Below are 12,949 nucleotides of genomic sequence, written 5' to 3' on the forward strand. Positions count from 1 at the left end.
CCCAGCTATACTAACTGCACTAACCACATCCTCTGGCAACAAATTCCAGAGTTTAATTGTGCGTTGAGTAAAAAAGAACTTTCTCCGATTAGTTTTAAATGTGCCCCATGCTAACTTCATGGAGTGTCCCCTAGTCCTTCTACTATCCGAAAGAGTACATAACCGATTCACATCTACCCGTTCTAGACCTCTCATGATTTTAAATACCTCTATCATATCCCCCCTCAGTCGTCTCTTCTCCAAGCTGAAAAGTCCTAACCTCTTTAGTCTTTCCTCATAGGGGAGTTGTTCCATTCCCCTTATCATTTTGGTAGCCCTTCTCTGTACCTTCTCCATCGCAATTATATCTTTTTTGAGATGCGGCGACCAGAATTGTACACAGTATTCAAGGTGCGGTCTCACCATGGAGCGATACAGAGGCATTATGACATTTTCCGTTTTATTCATCATTCCTTTTCTAATAATTCCCAACATTCTGTTTGCTTTTTTGACTGCCTTATTTGGGAATGACTTACACTTTTTAAATAATGTCTTTTTGAGGTCCATATTTGGCAACACAAGGAGCAGGTGAGTTATCCAGGTAAAATTGTCCAGATAAGTTTACACATATATTCAATGGAATTCAGCTTGTTATGCATTCCACTGAATATACCTTGATAAAGGCTAAGTTATCTAGATAAAGATAGGACTGCTCTCCAGCATGGCCAGACTTATCCAGATAACTTAGCTGGATAATGCTGAATGTCGATGTTATTTGACTAAGTTATCCAACTAAGTTAACCCCGCCCCAAAAAGCCTCCAATTTAACTAGCTAAGTTTTATCCAACTAAAAACATACCCAGATACGTCAGTGGCAGTTGGACTGGTGGGAAATTCAAATCCTGCGGTTTGTCCAGCTAAGTCCTGACCTTAGCCAGACAAATCATTGAGTATGGACCTCTTTGTTGCTAATAGCCACCTTTGTTCTGATATTAAACCATAGTATATTATTTTTGAAGTACTGTGAGATCCATATTCAGTGGGCCAGAGAGCAGGATAGTTGCCTGGGTAAAGTTACCTGAATATTCACGGAGCTTATCTGGATAAGTGTTCCGCTGAATATACCCAGATATACCTGCACAACTTTAGGACAGGCATTTTTCTAATCAGATTTAGAAGAGCACTGATATTCAGCACTACCCAGCTAAAGTTAGCTGGGTAGTGCTGAATATCAGTGCTCTTCCAGGAATGCCTTCATCGCTGCTTCTATTTATCTTCCTAAATTTTGTCCAGGCAATAAGTTATCTGGACAAAATTTAGCCAGTGAGCTGATAAAAAAATTTTCAAATCTCAGTTTTTGTCCAGGTAACTCCAAAAGTTACCCGGGCAAAGCCTTTGAATATTGCCTGCTTAGTGCCATTTTTTTGATTAGTGATCACATGTATGCTGAGCCTCTAATATGTTGCTTTTAAAGAGATATCACACAGCTAGAGGAATATGTAGCAATACCACACTAACGGAACAAACCAATGATGCAAACAATTTGTCTTCTAAGTCACTAGCGTAAAATACAAATGAAAGGGAGTCCTCATAATCTGTGGTTGCCAATTCACATACGTGTCAAGCACCCAAGAGGTTACTCATCGGTCCCCAGTTCCATACTGCCTGCAATCACTTTACTTTTTTTTATTTCTTTCTATCTAGCTACCTCCTTTTTATGTTGTCTTCTTTTTTAAAGACATACATTTTTTTAGGCGAAATTTTGGGGTTTATTTTCTCCTCTGAAGACGTTGAATTATATTATGGTCACTGTTAGTACCCGTGCACTACTCATCCTAAACCAAGAATTGTTTGACTTCTTGTGGGGTCCAGGACTAAAAAGCAGCCATAGGGAGAGTCTTGCACTACGCAGGTAAACCTCCCTGCGTATGTCTTGTATATGTGCAAGTTTACCTGGACTGCACGGGGGTGTAATAAGGGGCAGGATTGGGGAGCGGTTTGGACTTTCGTACATACTTCTCTATTTTCATAAGTATGCACATACATTTTCAAGAGAAAATTACATGCACATTTTAGAAATTGTAAGTATGTGCAAGTAGGGAGAATTTTAATGCATGCATAAGTCTGCCTTGAAAATTAGTGTAACTTATGCATGACATTACAAAATTACCCCCTATCCAGAAATGTTATCTCTGAGGAGGGATGGATACATTTACCCAATCTATATGAGGATAATTTAGTCACCCGTTGTTATGGTGTTTCCTTATGCAGCTTCTCTGATCTCCCTTAGCATTTCATTATCAGCTTGAGTATCCTGCTCAGGGAGTCAATACGATAGCCCTAACATCTAACTTTTCTTATGTAAGCAGAGTTTCTGTAAATAAACTGTGTACCTTATTGAATGTTAAAATGTAGTGCTTCTCCTCCTTTGTCACTTCTGGATAATTTGTACCTGGTTATCATAGTACCTTCCTATGGAGATCCCTCTGTACCCTTAAAGGTGCCTAATAAACTTAATCCTCTCACCCCCTTCATTCATCGAGAACCTGCAGCTCTGCCTGTCTTATTAGCTCTCTGCATGGAAGTGGAAGCGTTTACCCATTTCATGAGTTTGAATGCCTTTTCCCATTCTCTATGCCAGGTTACACATGTATGGCTCCTTAGTCTCACCTCATAAGGCTTATCTCTCTCTTCTGGTCCATTTTAGTAGCTCTCCAGAATGGAACACAGTCCTTTAGAATGAGGTTTTACCAATGATTCGTAAAGAGCTTTCACCATCTACTTATTTATTTATTTATTTATTTATTTAGCGTTTTTTTATATACCGACAGCCGTTTGCACATCGTATCGGTTTACAGATAACTTAAAACGTTTGGCAGTGCCATTCCATCGAACAATAAATACTTGTTTAACTTGAACAATACTTGTTTAACCCTCCCCCGAATCCCGTAGCTCTGACATCTTTGCAAGTCTTGGGGTCATCAGCCCTGACAGCTTACCTGATGTGTTTCCAGCAGAGGAACAGCAGGTCTCCCTGGCTCAGTCAGAGCTTCATGTTTGCTTAATAATTAATTTATGAGGGTACATTTCTGTGCACCGTGTCGGGAAGATCAGAGGCTGAGCATGAAGAGGAGAACGCAGGAGGCACTGGACACCCTGGGCTAAATGTAAAGGCATTCAAAATAAGGGGAGTCTGAAGCAGAGCTTAGTGATCCAGTTACCCAGGAAAGATTTGTACCTTTCCTCGTCAGGCCACGTAAAATTGAAAAAGTGTTTATCATGGGTGCTAATTATAGCGGTGATTTCAGTGAAACCATTTTTTGACCTGGCTGGCGTCCTCTGAACCCATAGATGTCCAGCCCAGTGGAGCTTGCAAAGCCCCTCTCCCTACCATTTAAGACAAGAAGGCAGACTGGGACTGAGCATTTGTGTAATCGGGGCTAGGCACCCCTTCTCCCTTCCTGGCCAGCCATCACGGTGACGTTCTTCTAGCCAGAGGGACACAGACCACGGTTTCCTTGAGTCACTACCTCTGATCGACCAACAGGGGCTATGACCAATGACCACAAGGTCTCCCAACCCGAGGCTACGAGGGGCACCTCTGCTGAGCTCTCTGTCTTTCCTACTAGGCCTGATGAACAACTTTGTCTCTGGCAGCCTAATTCTGCACCAACCCTAAATGTTTCTGCTAGCAGCAGACAGATCAAAGGGCCTGATGTAAGTCTGGGGCAAAATTGGTGAAAAAAATGTGCAATAAAGCTTGTAAGTCAGTTTTCTTGCTCAGTTTTGAAATGGCACAACTTTTGCCCCAGGCTTTTAATTCCTTATTTCTTCTAGAAGATTTCACAGAAAGCAATATTGTGCCTAGAAATGTCATAGGAATGCAGAAACATAGTAGATAGCCTATCCAGTCTGGTAGGTGCCCCTGCCTGCACTGCCCTAGCTAAGGATATTACCCAGCTGTCAGCCATGCACTGCTCTAGCTATGATCATGTCCTTTCCATGCCTTTAACACCATAAAACAAGTGAAAAGATGTACAAAAACACACTGATGTGTTGCAAAATGTCTCAAACGATCTGTTGTTTAAAAGCAAAGTTACTTGATGGTTAGATAAAAGTCCAAACGGCCTTATTTCATCAGCAGAATACTTTATTCGCAGACTGGTTATGAATATTTCATCTGCCGGGCAATTTATTCAGAAACTAGTTATAGATATAGGGGCGGATTTTAAAAGGGTTACACGCGCCGGGCCTATTTTGCATAGGCCCGGCGACGCTCGCAAAGCCCCGGGACGCGCGTATTTCCCGGGGCTTTGTGAAAGGGGCGGGGGTGGGACCGAGGCCAGGGGGAGATTTAGGTAGGGCTGGGGGGCAGGTTAGATAGGGGAAGGGAGGGGAAGGTGGGAGGGGGGGGACCGAAGGGAAGTTCCCTCCGAGACCGCGCCAATTTCGGAGCAGCCTCGGAGGGAACGGGGAAAGCCATCGGGGCTCCCCTAGGGCTCGGCGCGTGCAAGGCGCACACCGACCCCGGTTTACAAATCCGGCCCATAACTCTTTTCCCCGATAACCAATGCCTGAATAAATTGCCCTGCTGATGAAATAATCATAACCAGTCTGTGAATAAAGTATTCTGCTGATGAAATAAGGCCGTTTTGGTCTTTTATCTAACCATCAAGTAACTTTCCCTTTAAACAACAGATTGAGCCATTTTGCAACCTTTCCATGCCTTTACCACCATCCACTCTATGAAAGATATCGTCCATCTGTCAGTCATACAAACTGTACTGCCTACAGACTATCACTGCTCCTTCTTTTGTCCTTAAATGGGAAGCGTAGCCAAGTCAACCTTGCTGCTTATGCCACCTCTCCATACCTGGGAACTTTTGACCTGGTCAAATCAGAGATAGTGATATCCTCTTCCATGCACCACTGTGATGTGGGAACCTAGTGGGGTTTGTGGACCTCTTGAGAGATCTGGAGAACTGTCTGATGGTCTAGGAGGAGAAAGGCCTCTATGAAGAGCTGCAGAAACCTGTCCCAGGAAAGAATTCATTCATCTCTCTTATGCTTTAGTTACACTAATGTTTGTGTCTCACCTGCCTGTCTACAGGTTCATCCCACTTGTTGGAAACAGATGTTAGCATAGGGGATCTTTGAGATAGTTTCCCACCTGGTTAGAGATGTCCTGATAGCCTTACAGTTGTGCTCATTTGGGATCAAGGACCCAACCCTTGAGTTTTGCATACATGCATGTCCAGATAACCAGCCTATTAATTGGATAATTTGGATGCCATCTGCTTAGTGACAGCAGACAGCCTCTGAACATTCTCTTTGACCCTGAAACTTGCTTTGATTTTTTTTCAGTCTTAATTTTATTTATTTATTATTTTTATATACCAACATTCAATCTGAGATTGAATTGAGGTACTGTAGGTATTTCTCTCTTATAATCTAAGTTTTGTACCTGAGGCAATGGAAGGTAAAGTGACTTGCCCAAGGTCACAAGGAGCGACAGCAGGATTTGAAGCCTGGTCTCCTGGTTCATAGTCCACTGCTCTAACCACTAGGCTATTCCTCCAGAACCCTGGAAAGACGATCTGTAAAAAGTGTCTTGTCGTGAAGATTTTTGCCTTTGTTGAGGATGGCTTGGAAAATTGTTTGTTACCTTCTGAGTTTTGAAAGTAAAGACATCTTGAGACCCACCAGACTGTGTGGACTGGTTCTTAAAAAACAAAAGTGAAATTACAGTGTTATCCACCAATAGACATTTGAAACATGTTTCTCCCCCCCCCCCCCCCCCCCCCTACAGACCAGAACCCTGGAAAGACGATCTTATACCACATGATAGCAAAATGGCTACACCAATAATGTTAAGCCTGGCAGAGAAAGAGAACATCCTAGCAGGCAGATTTTGTTCTTGATGATTCTTTTATAATCCATACTGAATGTTATTAGTGAGCCATCAAACGTGTTATGTAGAAAGCTTCGCTCCAACCTTTGTGTGAAGGTGACTTTTGTTTTGTAAGTGTGTTTGAGGAATTATTACTGCATTTTATTGTGTGTTTGAAATTTTGTAAATTTATTGTATGCTATTTTATTATGCTATTATTGTTATGCTTATAAGATCTTTGAGAGAAGAGTGGGGTATAAATTTAAAATAGAAAATAGAAATATCTGGCTATGTGTATCTATCTATTTATATTTCAGCTTACAATATATTACATATAATCCTCAATGAACGGTTAATGCCTTTTTATGTTAAAGATCCAAGGAAAACTCCTCCAGTCATTAAGTGCCATTAATTGACTCACTCACAGGACTTCTTGCTTCAACAGTAACACCGCCTATGTTCCGTAACCTAGAAAGAATTTATTTCCACATTTAGCTGATTCCTTCAGCTAGGACACCTTACAAGACATTGAAGGGTACATGGTAAATACAAGCAGAACAGATTAATAGACCTGGTGGCCAAAATACTAAGTAATGAATTGAAAAAAAAAATCGGTCTTTACCCTGGATTTAGATGTAACCCATGTGATGGAGAATGTCCAGAGGGAGCTCATCCCATAGATGAGCTGCAAAGATAAATAATCCATTTCAGACAAGGCAAAGAAATAGCAAGAGCTGGATGAGAGGAGTGGAGATATCGAGAACAGGAAGAATGAAGATCAGAGAGAGAGAGAAAGGGAAGCCCACGTGTGCATTTTATTACTAAGAATATTACTGCCAGTGAATGACATCACAGTGGGCTGGGATTTTGGACAGAGTGCCATCATGCCAGATTGGGTACCAGAATGTAAGCTAAATTCAGTTTGGGAACAGAACCAGATCCAAAACACTATAGGATGGTTTTTCACTAAAATTTGCTTTGGAAAATTCCTTCCCCCTTCTCCCCCCCCCCCCCCATCTCCCCTTGATTCAGTCTCCCCCACACCAAAACTGGGTGGCTCTGTATACGTGTGAAAGCTCAGATTTTGCCCTGTGATCCATCTAATCAGGTTCTATAGAAGGAGTGTGAGCATCCTGTTTATTGTATAAAATATATACATATTCCTTCCCCTCACCCCAGCCAAGATTGCATAGCTACTGGGTCTAACCCCCTCACTGCTTAAAAAATATCCATTTCTACCAGGCATGTCAAGGTTGGGGGGGGGGGGGGGGAGAATATTAAAACAACCTCTTTCTCTCATCAACTTGCCGTCTTAGGGACTTCCAGATATTATTTTATTTGGGAAGGAGAGAAGGAAGGACAGAGAAGAGGTAGAGAGAGGAGAGGAGAGGGTTGGAGGAGCAGAGGAGAAAGAAGTGAGAGAAAACTAAAGGATAGAGGGAGGTGAGGGAAAGGAGAGAAATGGGGAAATGACAAGGGTGGGTAGAGGAGTTAAGCAATAGCTACTTAATCCCTTTTCTAAGAAAGCAAAGTTTCTGAAGGGATTTTTCTGCGGTGCTGGGGCTTTGCAAGCTGTTGCCAGCCTTCCTTTTGTGCCAGGAGCGGGAAGGGAGCTGCATGTGTGCTCATCTCCTGACATCTTAATCCAGTCCTCGGTAAATAAAGCAGTCACAGTGTCTCTCAGGGAGACAGCAGAGACGCTCAGCGGCTTTGGAAACCCCTGTGGCTAACTCACATTTTTCCATCTCTGGTGGAAGCGGGCCTGAGGAGAGCACAAACGTCACCAGCAGCTTGGGCTAAAGTAATCTTACAAAATAAACAAGCACCGCCCATCTGGAAAAAGGCTAAATCTGCAGCAACCTATACACCTCCATCTGCTGAACATCCAAGAGAAAGGATGTGATTCCAGCTTGGAAGAGACATCCAGTGTTTAAGTACAACATGGACAACTGGAGAGAGCCCGGGAATGATGACACAAGGTTCTATCTTCTTACTCTCACGCAAAGGCAAAGCTGTAAGCAATAAAATATCTGTGGAAAAATCTATGTGGAAATAAGTCCAATGAGTAATACGGAGTGGTGCAAAGAGCTGGGCTTCCAAGAAGGCTGGAGTGACCTGTATTGGGGGGACCAGAGTTAAAACCAAGTGAGCACGGGGAGGCCAGCATCACTAACCTTGGTGGGTGTGGAGTTTTATTGCAGAACTTGGTAATAAGAAGGGGGCCCAGATATTGGTTTAAGCTTTGATCTTGTAAGAAGGCGAAGATGGCCCGAAATGGCCTACTAATGGAGACGGTGAAAGCCATCCATGTGGCAAAATTTAGGGCCGGCTTGGGCCCGATGTGGGGGACAGTGCTGGGAAGATGGTTGAGAGGACAGGTAAAAGGCATGGGGAGAGGGAGTTGGTGTTGGTTACATAAGAGCTGTTCTAGGGGTGTCTGCTCACAGTGGATGAATCTCAGCTGGGCAAGTTGGCCTTTTGTCTGCCGTCATTTACTGAGACGCATGTGGGCAGTTCTGCTTCAGCACGTTGAGGGTTAAAGACAACTCTGGCAGCTTCCCTTTCATGAGAGTTAATTATGTGCTGTGTACAGACTGGGGAGCAGGTGGGGAAGAGCAGCACCAGCTGAACTCGCTTCCTCTCTTGGCTTGTTGGCCTGTCCCTGGTACAGCCAGTTCTGAACATCTGATTAAACAAACAGCCACGGAAACAATTTCTTTTCAAGTCTGGAAGAGAAACTGAAGACCGATGTAATGCGAGCTTCTCTCAGACCGCCCTGCTTATAGACTTGCGCGCCACTCCAAGCAGGTCATTATCCAACTCCAAGAAGTTCAACGGGGGATGGAGCTTGATGGACTGATAGGCCCTTTCGGTAGCACTGCCCAACTCTGCCACTTAGGCTTTTAAACACGCACGTTCGTGCCCAGTCTCATGATAAGGTCAGTGAGGCCCACTCCCACAATCAATAGAGAATTTGGCAGAATTTTATTCAGATGTTATTGATTGTGACAGGGTGTTAAAGCCAGCACAATCCACCTAAATCACTGTGTAATGTTTTTTGCCTAAGATCCCATCAGAAGCCTCCACCTAGCTGCCTCTTGTGTGCCTGGTGATGGAAGACTCAGACTGCCTACTCTTTCACTAAATAATATAAACAGAACACACCGGTGCTCAGGGCTTGAGCCTGGAAAAAATCAGTTAAATGTCAAAATAACTTAACAGACAAACCACAGAGATCCTGTGCAAACACCACAGGACATCCAGGAGATAGCATAGGAAAAAACACCTACATTAATAAAGAAATCAAAACGCACAATCATGCTGTCTCCAGTGGATAGTCCTCAAAGCCTCTCTCCAATATCCCAGATTACCTTCCCCTCAGCTGCTGTTGTCCATTTGATACAGCAAAGGTCTGTTTGTGACTTGTAGTACTGACGTTCATTCTTGTATCTTCCTGTGACACGGGTACAGGAAGGTTTAACTTTCTGGCAGGACAGAAATATAGCAATTGTTTTGATTCTGGAGAAAACTGGATTGGTTTTGGGCTGTAATAACTTTATGGGATCAATGTAAAGTTATCCAAAGACATCCCAGAAAGCTGGGGACAATAATATTGTCTCTTCACTGCTGAATTTTGTATTGTTCTTCAAGCTTCTTTATTCCCAATTATTGACTACTGTAATGCTTTATCCATTGGTCTTCCTGCTGCGACTCTACGACCTATCCAACTCTTAATCAACTTGGCTGCACAACTACTGCCCAACACAAAATGCTCAGATCACATTACACCGACTCTAATTCCTCTCCATTGGCTATCCATATCCAAACGCATCAAATATAAACTGGGAACGATAATATATAAACTTCTGAATGACATCTCTTGTCCATGGGCCAACTCCTTACTCAAATTTTACCAACCCACTCATTCTCTACGCTCATCAGAACACCTCCTTCTCAAAGTCCCCTCGCCAACAGCAGCACGCCTCTATATTACAAGCGAATGCTCCTTCTCCGTTGCCAGACCTATGTTCTGGAATCTCCTCTCACTCAAAATACGAAAATGTGCCTCTCTTAAAAAGTTCAAAGGTCTTCTCAAGACCCATTTGTTTAAATCTGCCTATTTTGAGTTTTATGATTTGAAACAGTATTTTAATTGCTATTCTTTTATGCTTTTTAATGTAATTTTATGTTTTCTTTTTATTGTCAATTATTTTATGTGTTTCATTGTTAACCGCCTAGACCATTTTGTGTTAGGCATAAGAACATAAGACCTAATAAATGTAGGGGATTTTTAGATGCAAAGAAGTGCAGGGGGAAAACAAAGATCAAGTGGAATCTATGGCACTGTAACAAGAATTTAAATCAGGCAGACGATCCTTGCCTGATATCAAATTCTCTGTTTCTGGGACCAAATAGTCCTTTTCTTCTTCCTCACAATCATATTAACATTCTGAATAAATCTTTGCCCTTGCAATCTATCGACATGCTGGATATGAAATGGTAGCAGACATCCAGAAAACCAGGATAAAGAGCTGGCCTGAGAAAGACACTTCAAACATAAGAACATAGGAAATTGCCATGCTGGGTCAGACCAAGGGTCCATCAAGCCCAGCATCCTGTTTCCAACAGAGGCCAAAAACCAGGCCACAAGAACCTGGCAATTACCCAAACACTAAGAAGATCCCATGCTACTGATGCAATTAATAGCAGTGGCTATTCCCTAAGTAAATTTGATTAATAGCCGTTAATGGACTTCTCCTCCAAGAACTTATCCAAACCTTTTTTGAACCCAGCTACACTAACTGCACTAACCACATCCTCTGGCAACAAATTCCAGAGCTTTATTGTGCGTTGAGCATTGAGCGTTGAGCACTGTCCCAGTGCAAGAGAAGTTTCTATGATGGTTCTTCTGTTATAGTTCTCATTGCTAGAGCAGCGCACATGAAGTCATCCCAAGGCCAGATGTGCTGCTGCAGGCCCAGCTGAAGTACAGTGTTAGAAACCCACCCATTCTACTACAGCTCACCCGAGCATGATAAAAAGGGCTCTAGTAGGTTAAAAAAAATTGGCAAACACAATGGATTTTGCATTTTTGCAAAATATAAGACTCGCACACATAATTCTCCTATTTTGCCAGAGAAAACAGCAATAGCTCACCTGCACACATCACAAATAACTTAGCACGTGCAAATGTGTTGTTTTATTTATTTATTTATTTATTTATTTATTTATTTATTTTATTCTGGTGCCAGTTTGGAGCAGGGCAAGTTTTAGCCAAGGCAAAAAAAAAAAAAAAAAAACCACCCCAAAAAACCCTGCACTGAAAGAATAAGAAATTGCACCTGCTGAAAGATGCGTGGAAACGGTATGGCAGGACTTTTGCCCCACTCCTTAAATTTGGCCCTAAATCTTCCCACTCTCTTTCCATAGAGGTGGTGCATTCGTTATAAAACAATATGGAAAAACCCCACAAAAAACAAAGCCCATTTTGTTATGTGCCGTTTCAAAAAGAAACAAAACAGAATCCCCACTGAAATTTGTTGGGGTTTTTTCTTTGTTTTAAAAATAGCAGGTACCCGCCCTAGTCCTGTCTCCCCCACTGCAAAATATTCAGCGCCCCAGGAGTGTAAAAACTGAAACAATCCCGCTGGTCCTCCCCTGTGCCTCTTCCATGGGTCTCTGGTCTAAATGGAGCGGGAGTGATCCCCCCTGGTCCTGATTTGAAAACGGTGCCGGGGGGAAGGCCTGAGGTTGTTTACATTTTGGTGCTGGGGAATTTTCTTTCTGCAGAGGGGATGAGGGAATCTGGCCTCTTGGAATTTTTGTTTTTCAGGGTTTTTTTTTTCTTGTTCCTTTCGATGTGTATTTCATTTAAAATAAATCAAACAAACAAATTTAAACACACACACACACACACACCCCGCTTTGCCATGCCTCGTTCACATAGAATTGTTATAATTTATATTTGCTGACTTCTTGTACTTCACAAGGTGTATCAATAAAGTATTCTTAAATATTTGAAAGGAAAAATGAATCCTTCTCAGTTTGCACACCAGGTGCTCGTTGGTAAATAAGAAGCATATTTCATGCCATGGCATCTAGAGATGCGTTTTCAAAGGCTTGATTTACTTTTTAGCCGTGTAAAAAGCCGATCTTCAAAGTCAACCTCCGCGCATCCCGTGCAGACTGAAAAGTTCATGCGTGCGTGCGGGTCAGGTGGGCGGCTCTGTTGACAGTCTGCCTCCTAAAATAGCAAACCTTTCATGATGCCTAATTTCCTGGTTTGTTTGCAGATAGCGACCAATAGCAGGGCGGCTTTCAATATGACCGATTACATCAGACTGTGCTCTGACTTTCCTGAGATTTCAGCGGACCTGGCCTGTTTACTAACGGAAAAGAAACAGGGAGGGCATGGGCGGCACAGGAAAAGTAGGAGCTGTGCCAGAGTAGAGAGAGCATTTGACTATCTCTGTGGCACAAATTTGAATTAAAGTGGGCAAGCATTTCAAAGGTTATTAGGTGACAGATACACTTACTGGGGGGGGTGACAGCCATGATGATTTTAGAAGGTCAGTTTCCTTCTCAGAAAGTGAGCTTGGGAAGGTGGACTACCCTCCCACCGGGAGCCCACTGAAATTCCAAATGCAAATTTCTTTGTGGCCCTCCTTCTTTTTCTCCAAGCTGGCCCCTGGATTGCTGCTTTCCTCATTTGCAAGGGCAATCAGTCTCTCTGCATGCGAGTCCACCACAGGGGAAAATGGCACATAAGTCTTTCACTGTACAGACACTTGCTACGGACGGACGGACGTCCTCCCCTAAATGCATTCTTGTAGTATACAAAGAATAATTAAAAAAAAAAAAAGTCAATCAGCTAAGATGTTGAGGAAATGTTACTGTCTTGGTGACAACAGCAAAGGGCTAATGGTTTATGACCTGATCAGGACCCCTCTCCCCAAATGGACATATTTTCCAACCTGAGATAAATGCATCTATGAGATAGATAAGGATATACTGTACAGTACTCTATACCTAGATAATATCTCTCTCCCCAGGCTTTGTAAAGCGCCTACGATGGACATT

General features: G+C 42.7%; 1 protein-coding gene across 2 annotated transcripts in view; it reads left to right on the top strand.

Moving 5' to 3' along the window:
* The window catches only part of SPDEF (SAM pointed domain containing ETS transcription factor), a 48,428-nt gene that overhangs the window by 17,693 nt on the left and 17,786 nt on the right, over window positions 1-12,949 (top strand). The gene's annotated exons all lie outside the window — the stretch shown is intronic.

The sequence above is a fragment of the Rhinatrema bivittatum genome, chromosome 12 (assembly GCF_901001135.1).
Source record: "Rhinatrema bivittatum chromosome 12, aRhiBiv1.1, whole genome shotgun sequence".
NCBI lineage: Eukaryota > Metazoa > Chordata > Amphibia > Gymnophiona > Rhinatrematidae > Rhinatrema > Rhinatrema bivittatum.